Below are 11358 nucleotides of genomic sequence, written 5' to 3'. Positions count from 1 at the left end.
ATTCTATATTTTATTGTTACCATCTGCTTATATAATTATCTTAAAATTGTGTGTGTGTGTGTATGTATATATTTATAATCTCTCTTTTTTGAACTACAACTACCAGCCCCAACTGCATCAGAAAAGAGGGAACCTACTACTCTGTAATATTATGATGCAGACTTTTCTGTGTGGAGACTGGAGAGGAAAGAAGAGGAAAAAACCAGAGTATACTCTCTCAGAATTTTCCAGAAAGAACCACGCTTATAACCTGGGTAAGGAAAAGCAAAATCATTCACTTTGGACGTATGTGTGTCAATGAATGGTAACCTAGACAGATTCCTCCCACAGCACTGAGTGCGATACCCTTGGTTGGAAAAGACTATTTGAAAGAGATAAAAGGGATTAGTTTGGGGAAGCTGGGATTTAACTGTGAACAGGGTGATACGTCAAAGAACAAGAGCTTCCAGTCTTAGAAAAACAAGATGGTTCCCACAGGTCTCATCTACGAAACAGACAGAAGCTCAGGTGGGAAAAGCGTGGCAAGCATCTCTGACATTATCCCTGATAATCTGATTATCCTGACATAAAGAACTCTTTGCTGCTTTTACTGAAAATAGTTCTTTGGAAATAGTGCTGTTATTTTCCCAATTAAATTTCACGGAAGTTCCTTTTGAAATACTGTCCCATCTAAGCTATGCTAAAAAGAACAAAAGAGAAATAAGTCTTTGCTCAAGCATGATAATGTTATAGGTTGAATTGTGTCCCCCTAAAAGATATATTAAAGTCCTAAACCCCCAGTACCTGTGAATGGGACCCTATTTGGAAATAGGGTCTTTGCAGATGTCATTAATAGGGTGGGCCCTGCTTCAATAAGGACTGGTGTCCTAATAAGAGGAGAATACAATGTAAAGAGAGAGACACACAGAGAAATGATCATACAAAGACAGAGGCAGAGACTGAAGTTATGTCCCTATGAGCAAAGGCATGCCTGGGGCCACCAGGAACTGAAAGAGGCAAGGGGAGATCCTTCCCTAGAAGCTTCCGATGGAGTACAGCCCAGACAACCACTTAATTTTGGACTTCAAGCCTCCAGATCTGTGAGACAGTACACTTCTGTTGTTTTAAGCCACCTAGTTTGTGGTACTTTGCTACAAGCACTCCAGGAAACTAACAGAAGTAGTCTAGGCACAGTACCCATGATAGGCATGAGAGCTGATAATTCTGGGAGTGGTGGGGAAAAAACAAGAAGCTTCCTTCAGGAGCTCTTTCTTCTGTATTTCTTGGAGAAATCATACTTCTTGTTTGATTAAAGAGAACTTTTCTCTCATGTGGGTTAAGACAATAGAATTTCCACAGGCAGTCCTAGGTAGGGCAAGCATACAGTCTCGTTTGCTGTAGACAGTTCTGGTTTATGTCTCAGCCCAATGTAATGATTAATAGTGCCACCTTTCACTTTCAGGAGTATCCCAGTTTGAACAATAAATTTTTTGGTCATCTACTTGTAAGCCTAAGCTACTAAGATTCTAGTAATCTAGTAATCCAATAATCAGAGACTATCATTAACCAGGCTTTGCTGTCTTCTATTTAAGAAAAAAAGGAAAATGACAATAAAACAAGATTGAAAATACTGATATTTAAAAAAGAATGTGTATATATGTATAACTGAGTCACTTTGCTGACAGCAGAAATTAACACAACATTGTAAATCAACTATACTTCAATAAAAAAAGTAAATTAAAAAAAAAACAAACACTCTGTGAGCTACCGTTTTATAAAACACAACACCGTAGTATCTTTGGGTTTATCACAAACTTGTTTTTCTCAGACATTATGGGGACGGTGACTGGCCAGAGTCCCAGAGCCAGCTTCTCCCAGCGGCCTGTGCGGCTTGGCTAAGTCCTTTGATGTCTCTGAGCTGCATGTCTCCATGGGCCAAAGAGAGATGGTGTCTGTACAGCCTAACACACATGGTTATTGTGAGAATCCAGAGATAACGTGTGTGGAAGAGCTCTGTAAAAACGCAAAGCCATGCATGAGTGGGATATGCGGTGCATTGTTTTTTTTTGTTTGTTTGCAAAAGTATCCAACTCCTGAGACTAGATTTCCTGAAAGATTTCATGTGAAATGGGAATCTCCCCCCCACCCCCATTCTGATGGTGAGCAAAGCAACTCCTTCAATTACTGTTAGAATTTCAAGACCTTCCTTATGATGGAAACAATTGCTATGGACTGCATTTGAGCAGCTTTATACTGTTGTATTTCTGCACCAAGTAACTCTCAGGCTTATATTAACTGTTCTACGGAGCCCTATTTATCAGAGAGGCAGGTATATTACCTGATAATACAATAAGCTCTGGCGAATGTATGAATTGTTTTATTTTTTTATGCCCAAAACCAGTTCCCAGAGCATAATCAAACAAAAAGTTTTTTTCTCCCACCAACCCCCTTCAGTTTCCTCACAGTAGTGAAGCTATAAACTATCAGCCTTCAGAAATAACTGCTGCCATTTAATAAGAAATATAAAATATACTCTCATCTAACAAAGGGACACAAGACAGATAAAAACAAACACCGTATTCTTTAAATTTGCTGACATGATGAAAGATGGGTACAAGCATGTGGGTTTATTAAAGTTAGCAGTGGGCACAACCCAGGGACACAGCTAAAAGAAGACCTCGTTTAGATGTCATAAAGTGGATATTACACATCATTTTTCTAAAATGCAGTTGCAGGCATCTTATCTTACCTCCTCCTGAGCTTTGCAATTCCCCAAATTGCCAAAGCCGAGAAAAGAAACACCTTATCACTCGAATATAGAGGCATAAAGTGAAAACGAGGGCGACCTGTGCCGCATTGAGGGTGCAGAGCTTTGGTGCAACTGCAGGGCCAGCCCAGCCTCCAGCTCCCTATGGACCGGTTGCCTTGTTGCACCGCCGCCTGCCCCTCCCTCAGCATCCACTCCCTGCTCTTGCCCCAGAAGTTTCATGTCTGCCACAGGCTGTACCCAACAGGTTCCCTACAGAACCTCTAGTCACTGCAGGCTCTGATTTTGAATATTCAGTATTATACATTTTAAATCATTTTAATACATCCTACTTAATAAATACCAATCATGCTGAAGTCTCTGGGCTAAATACCATAAGTCAAAAATTCCTGCCTAAGTCCTTAAGTGCCTTGCTTTGGAGAAGTAAACGTGGTCTATGTAACTGAGATCTTATTAAAAGTGAAGAATCTCTAATGAGCAAGCAAAAGAAGCCAGACATATAAGAATACATGCTATATAATTCCATTTATGTGAAACTCTAGAACAGGCAAGATTAATCTGTAGTGACAGAAAGCAGATTAGTGAGTCGTGGGGCTGGGAGTCAGGACTGGGGGAGCTGACGGTGAAGGGCCTGGGGAAACTCGTCAAGAGTGTTGAAAACATCCTAAACCTTGATGGCAGTAGTGCCGACACAGGCACACACATTTGTCAAAACTCATCAAACTGTTCAATTAAAATTAGTGCATTTTCTTGTATGTAAATTATACCTCAAGAAATTCCCAGTCTTTGCTCCCTCTCAGATCTACTGAATCAGAAGCTGCATTTTAACTAAACACCCAGGTGATCTGAGCACTCATTGAAGCTTGAGAATCAAAGGATTAGAGAACTGTTCTCAAGTCATTCAGAGGCACACTGGAATTGCCTGGGGAGCTTTAAATATTACTGGTACCTCTTTCCCACTGCCAGAGATGTTGACAGATTTGGTATGGGGTGTGGTCTCAACACTAAGATTTTTTAAAGCTAACCGGATGATTCCAAAATGCAGCAAAGTGTGAGAACCACTCGCGTAGGGCAGCCGTTCTGGAAGCAGGGTCCCCAAACCAGCAACAGCTTCAACATCCCCTTGGAACTTATTGGAAAAGCAAAATCCCAGGTTTTACCCCACACCTACTAGACCAGAAACCCTGGCAGTGGGGCTCAGCAATCTGCTTCCACAAACCCTTCAGACGATTCTGACACATGCCAAAGATTGAGAATCACTGATCTAGACCTAGGAAGACGCTTAAAAAAAAAAATTCCTCAATCTCCAACCCCATTCCATGAAACTGAGTCAGCAACTCCTAAGGAGTCTCTGAAAATCATCTGCATTTGAAAATCACTGCTGTGGGTCTTATAGAAGAGATCAGCTTGCTAAAGATCTTAGAATGTGACAACCAAACCATCATCCTGTCTAGATCCCTCCTAATACCAGACCAGTGTTTCTTGAAAGAAAGGAGGAAGATAAATGGGCAAGATACTATTTTGATATATTAACCAAGACTTTTTAAAAAATCTTTATTTCCAAGTACATTTGGCTCCCTTTGCCCAAGGGAGTCACTCTGAACTAAGAAAATGGACAAGGCTACAGAATATGGAGAAAGGAAAAGGGAGCTGATTCCTTAGAATTTCAAAAGCCAAGCCCTTAAATGTAAACAAACAGAACTCAGAACATAAATATTAGATTCCCAAATCAAGATACATGACGAATCAGAGAAGGACTTAGAGCCCCAAAGACTACAGAAAGGTTCTTTCAGGAGAGAAAGAAAAGAGGCGAAAACAAAGCAACATGTATTTACCGAATTATGGGTCCTTGAGAAAGGAAGTTCCATGTTCTGCCTTGATCACCACCCCTGTGCAGGGCTGGAGTTTTAATAGAAACCCTACATAGGTTTAGAGGATCCCTGATAGAGAGGGTCTGTGCCCCTTTCTCGGTGTTAAACTTCAAGGAGGTGGGCAAGATGCCAGAGCATAGTGACCAGGTGTTGCGTCTGGGCAGATGTGACTTAGAGAGCTTCACCAAGTTTTTTAGGACCCAGCATGATGAGAGGAAGCAGCTTGAATTTCATGTCCCATTCAAGGACAACTGCCAGATTTGAGGGACTTTAAAGGGTATAAAATAAGAGGCAGCAACAACCTTTATGGCTTGACAGACTCAAGACCAAATAGGACAGTGGACATCTCGGAATATGCTAGTGTGGGAAAATTCCAAAAAGGACCCAGTGATTTCCTCTAGACCTGACTTCCTCTAGACGCAGGGGCATCCCCAAGTTGACTGAGATTAAGTCTCTGCCAGCTGGTAGAATAGAGGTTTATAATATAAACTGTAGCACTGCAGAAAAATTCAAGAAGTTCTAGAAAAACTTCACCTGAGTTGGACACCCCAGATCAGTTCCTTTTATATAATGAATGACCTTGACTTCAAGGAAAGTTGGTTTGTCTCCTTGTGCATAGAAGACAACATGTGAAAAGCCAATAACAAGAAAATTTGAAAAATAAAATCTAGAGAATGATGGAAGACATACTATTACCAGGTGGTGGAAAATTATTGAATGAATGGCAAGGTAACTAGTAAATGCTGAAAGGATCTTGTGAACTCTAAAGCAAAATAGAAATATTGGCTAGCATTCCAGGTAGAGGAATTGTTAGGATTAGGGTTAGGGTCCAAGCAAGAAAAGTAGTGGGAACTACCAAGTCCAGCAAGAAGAGGAGACTGAAACGCTATTCTTCAGAGAAAAGTCTAAAATGAAATGGTTGCAATACTGAGCAGATTTCATTTGAGATCCAATTAATATAGGTTGAACTCCTATAAGTGCTTGGCATATTTATGGCTTTTTGTCACACGGAAGAATCTTACTCATTATATTTTGCAAGACTGATTGAATTCTACCCAGATGAACCAAGTAGTGACCATCGATTCTTATACCACTTGCTAAGGGTATATCGTGTTTCTCCTACTGGATTGTCCACTTTTCAAGAATAATGATCATGTCTTAAATTTCTCTTCCTGCTGCCCTGTTTCATTCTTCAGTACTGGAACATGGTGCTTAGGTTTTGTACTGGTTGAACTAGAACTGCTGAAATTTAATAAACATGGAATTCTAATTTTCTCTCAACAAATAGGTATTAAGCATCTACTATGAGTGAAGCACTGGGCAGGTTTTTTAACCAGAGCCAGTGTTATTGAGTACACAGTCCTCAACAGGCTCTGTGCTGGGCTTCTAGAAACTTCATGTGTCACTGATTTCTCATGTTTGCTCAATGTGTAACCAGTTGTTCAAGGTAGAATCCTGAGAGCTATCTCATTCCTCTCCTAACTTAGCACCCACTTAAAACTGATCATCAAATCCCATCAATTCTGCTTTCTAAATATCTTTGCATCACTGCTGTTTAGGCCTTTGCCATCTCTTGTGTGGACATTTGCAGTGGCCTTCTAGCCAATAAGGCTCCTCTTGGCTGCCCATCCATCAGGGTGATCTTTCAAAATACTTTTCTAAGGATGTCATTCCATCACTTCAGACACTTTCACCATTCCCCATAATCTGCAAAATAAAATCCAAACTGCTCAGCCTGCTAGTCAAGGCCCTTCAGGTTCCAAAATCTCCTTGAAAACAAGAGGTTGTGACTACCTTCTTTACTGATGCAGTCCATGGCACATAGTTAGTATTTAATTAATATGCAATGTTGTTACACTTGAACCTGCCCCTGCTTACTTTTTAAACCATCTCCTGCCTTCCTCTGGATCTTTTAGTCTATGTTCGAACTACACAGCAAGTCCTTCGTCCCGCAAAAGCCACACTTGAGCATCTTTGCACATTCAGCTCCCTCTGCCTAGAATCTCATCCTTCCAGGAGAAAGCTTAAATTCTGTGAGTTTAATAAAAGGTAATCTGAAGACTGAATTTTTATCACCTGGTTTCCAAGGAGAGTTGGCTTTGTTCTAATACATTCAGAAAAAGCTAACCTCCTTCACCTGTTGCCACAGAATAGCTTCTAAAACAAAAATTGCTCATCAACATCTTTGTGAATAATAAAATTGATGGTGTAGAGTCTGCACTGTGTCCCATGAGCTGAGATGTCGAAACAGCCATTTTGCACTAGGAAATCGGGTCTGAAGTGCAGGGTGTGAGGCCTCTGCATGCGGAACCCTAGGAGCAAGTGAAATTAGGCAAAGCACAAAGGAAAAAAAGAGTGAGTACAGAGGAGGAGCTTCAAGATGGCAGAAGATTAAGACGTGGAGATCACCTTCCTCTCCACAAATACATCAGAAATACATCTACATGTGGAACAACTCCTACAGAACACCTACTGAACACTGGCAGAAGACCACAGATGTCGCAAAAGGCTCTTGGTGCTCCAGCCAGGCGTCAGAGCTGTCCCTCTGAGGTGGGAGAGCCAAGTTCAGGACATTGGTCCACCAGAGACGTCCCAGCTCCACGTAGTATCAAAGAGCGAAAATCTCCCAGAGATCTCCATCTCAAGGCCAAGACCCAGCTCCACTCAACAACCAGCAAGCTACAGTGCTGGACACCCTATGCCAAACAACCAGCAAGACAGGAACACAACTCCATCCATTAGCAGAGAGGCTGCCTAAAATCATAATAAGGTCACAGACAGCCCAAAACACACCACCAGACGTGGACCTGCCCACCAGAAAGACAAGATCCAGCCTCATCCACCAGAACACAGACACTAGTCCCCTCTACCAGGAAGCCTACACAACCCACTGAACCAACCTTAGCCACTGGGGGCAGACACCAAAAACAACGGGAACTACGAACCTGCAACCTGTGATAAGGAGACCCCAAACACAGTAAGATAAGCAAAATGAGAAGACGGAGAAACACACAGCAGATGAAGGAGCAGGGTCAAAACACACCAGACTTAACAAATGACGAGGAAATAAGCAGTCTACCTGAAAAAGAATTCAGAATAATGATAGTAAAGATGATCCAAAATCTTGGAAATAGAATGGAGAAAATATAAGGAACGTTTAACAAAGACCTAGAAGAACTAAAGAGCAAACAAACAATCATGAGCAACACAATAAATAAAATTAAAAATTCCCTAGAACGGATCAACAGCAGAATAACTGAGGCAGAAGAACTGATAAGTGACCTGGAATATAAAATAGTGGAAATAACTACCTCAGAGCAGAATAAAGAAAAAGAATGAAAAGAATTGAGGACAGTCTCAGAGACCACTGGAACAATATTAAACACACCAACATTCAAATTATAGGGGTCCCAAAAGAAGAAGAGAAAAAGAAATGGACTGAGAAAATATTCAAAGAGATTACAGTTGAAAACTTCCCTAATATGGGAAAAGAAATACTTAATCAAGTCCAGGAAGCACAGAGAGTCCCATATAGGATAAATCGAAGGAGAAACACACCAAGACACATATTAATCAAACTATCAAAAATTAAATACAGAGAAAAAATATTAAAAGCAGCAAGTGAAAAACAACAAGTAACACACAAGGGAATCCCCATAAGGTTAACAGCTGATCTTTCAGCAGAAACTCTGCAAGCCAGAAGGGAGTGGCAGGACATATTTAAAATGATGAAAGGGAAAAACCTACAACCAAGATTACTCTACCCAGCAAGGATCTCATTCAGATTCAACAGAGAAATTAAAATCTTTACAGACAAGCAACAGCTAAAAGAATTCAGCACAACAAAACCAGCTTTACAACAAATGCTAAAGGAACTTCTCTAGGCAGGAAACATAAGAGAAGGAAAAGACCTACAATAACAAACCCAAAACAATTGAGAAAATGGTAATAGGAACATACATATGGACAACTACCTTAAATGTAAATGGATTAAATCTGAAAGTGAAATTAAGAAAACACTCCCATTTACAACTGCAACAAAAAGAATAAAATACCTAGGAATAAACCTACCTAAGGAGACAAAAGACCTGTATGCAGAAAATTATAAGACACTGATGAAAGAAATTAAAGATGATATAAACAGATGGAGAGATATACCATGTTCTTCGATTGGAAGAATCAACATTGTGAAAATGACTATACTACTCAAAGCAATCTACAGATTCAATGCAATCCCTATCTAACTACCACGGGCATTTTTCACAGAACTAGAACAAAAAATTTCACAATTTGCATGGAAACACAAAAGACCCCGAATAGCCAAAGCAATCTTGAGAACAAAAAACGGAGCTGGAGGAATCAGGCTCCCTGACTTCAGACTATACTACAAAGCTACATTAATCAAGACAGTATGGTACTGGCACAAAAACAGTAATATAGATCAATGGAACAGGATAGAAAAGCCGGAGACAAACCCACACACATGTGGTCACCTTATCTTTGATAAAGGAGGAAAGAATATACAATGGAGAAAAGACAGCCTGTTCAATAAGTGGTGCTGGGAAAACTGGACAGCTACATGTAAAAGAATGAAATTAGAACACTCCCTAACACCATACACAAAAATAAACTCAAAATGGATTAAAGACCTAAATGTAAGGCCAGACATTATCAAACTCTTAGAGGAAAACATAGGCAGAACACTCTATGACATAAATCACAGCAAGATCCTTTTTGACCTAGCTCCTAGAGAAATGGAAATAAAAGCAAAAATAAACAAATGGGACCTAATGAAACTTAAAAGCTTTTGCACAGCAAAGGAAACCATAAACAAGACCAAAAGACAACCCTCAGAATGGGAGAAAATATTTGCAAATGAAGCAAATGACAAAGGATTAATCTCCACAATTTACAAGCAGCTCATGCAGCTCAATATCAAAAAAAGAAACAACCCAATCCAAAATGGGCAGAAGACCTAAATAGACATTTCTCCAAAGAAGATATACAGATTGCCAACAGACACATGAAAGAATGCTCAATATCATTAATCATTAGAGAAATGCAAATCAAAACTACAATGCGATATCATCTCACACCAGTCAGAATAGCCATCGTCAAAAAATCTACAAACAGTAAATGCTGGAGAGGGTGTGGAGAAAAGGGAACCCTCATACACTGTTGGTGGGAATGTAAATTGATACAGCCACTATGGAGAACAGTATGGAGGTTCCTTAAAAAACTAAAAATAGAACTACCATATGACCCAGCAATCCCACTACTGGGCATATACTCTGAGAAAACCATAATTCAAAAAGAGTCATATACCACAATGTTCACTGCAGCTCTATTTACAATAGCCAGGACACGGAAGCAACTAAGTGTCCATCGACAGATGAATGGATAAAGAAGATGTGGCACATATATACAATAGAATATTACTCAGCCATAAAAAGAAACGAAATTGAGTTATTTGTAGTGAGGTGGATGGACCCAGAGTCTGTCATACAGAGTGAAGTAAGTCAGAAAGAGAAAAACAAATACTGTATGCTAACACATATATATGGAATCTAAAAAAAAAAAAAAAAAAAAAAAATGGTCATGAAGAACCTAGGGGCAAGACGGGAATAAAGACACAGACCTACTAGAGAATGGACTTGAGGACATGGGGAGGGGGAAGGGTAAGCTGGGACAAAATGAGAAAGTGGTAGTGTATATATGGACATATATACACTACCAAATGTAAAATAGATAGCTAGTGGAAAGCAGTCGCATAGCACAGGGAGATCAGCTCGGTGCTTTGTGACCAGCTAGAAGGGTGGGATAGGGAGGGTGGTAGGGAGGGAGACACAAGAGGGAAGAGTTATGGGGATGTATGTGTATGTATAACTGATTCACTTTGTTATAAAGCAGAAACTAACACACCACTATAAAGCAATTATACTCCAATAAAAATGTTAAAAAAAAAATTGATGGTGTAATTATAAAAAGTATCACAGGAAAACTAACAGTCAGTGTTCCTCATCTATATGTAGGTGTATTTTAGGGCAATGTACTCCTAGTTGTATTCCAAATAAATAAATGAAATCATGAGGATATGATACTTACTAACATTTATTGAGCACATACTATGTACCAGAAGCTGCTCTAAGGGCTTCATATATTAAATTAATCATCTGAACAATTTTAAAAAGTATGTATGATTGTTATACTCATATTTCAGAGCAGTTGAGGAACTTGCCCAAGGTCACACGGCTAACAAATGGCGGAATCAGGATTTGAACTAAGACCATCTGGCTCCAGGGTCTCAGACATCATGTAACAGGTCATAGATGTGGGAAAGGCTACTTCGATTTGTCACCTTATCTCAGTCACATTATCCTAATAGCAACTTAAAATCTGTTTACACTGTTCAAGTATCAGGCATGATGAATTTCTAATGCATTTACCCATAGAGCAACCAGGACTTTAATATAAATTATTCCCATTTAGTATAATATGATATTTTACTGACCATGACATATCACCAACACAGCATTTTTTTAAATGAATTGTTTTGGTCCAGAGTAGTAAAAAGTATTTCACTTGTGTATGTATTTGAGGAAGGTATTACATATATTCAAAAACTGACAGGCACGGGCAGTGACCAGACAGAACAAATGCCTACAAGCATCCAAAACGACTGTTTTGGAGCTTACCAGCCAGATGTTGCCCAGCATTGAAAGGCTGTATCAATAGTCAGAC

At 39.7% G+C, this 11358-nt stretch overlaps 1 long non-coding RNA gene across 1 annotated transcript in view; it reads left to right on the top strand.

The window, feature by feature from the left end:
* Positions 1–11358, top strand: part of LOC309631496 — a 549237-nt gene that overhangs the window by 413605 nt on the left and 124274 nt on the right. The window lies entirely within an intron of this gene.

This window comes from Balaenoptera borealis (assembly GCF_965194805.1).
Source record: "Balaenoptera borealis genome assembly, chromosome: 6".
Lineage (NCBI taxonomy): Eukaryota > Metazoa > Chordata > Mammalia > Artiodactyla > Balaenopteridae > Balaenoptera > Balaenoptera borealis.
Note: the sequence above shows the minus strand (reverse complement) of the source record. Positions and strands in the feature narration are given on the sequence as shown.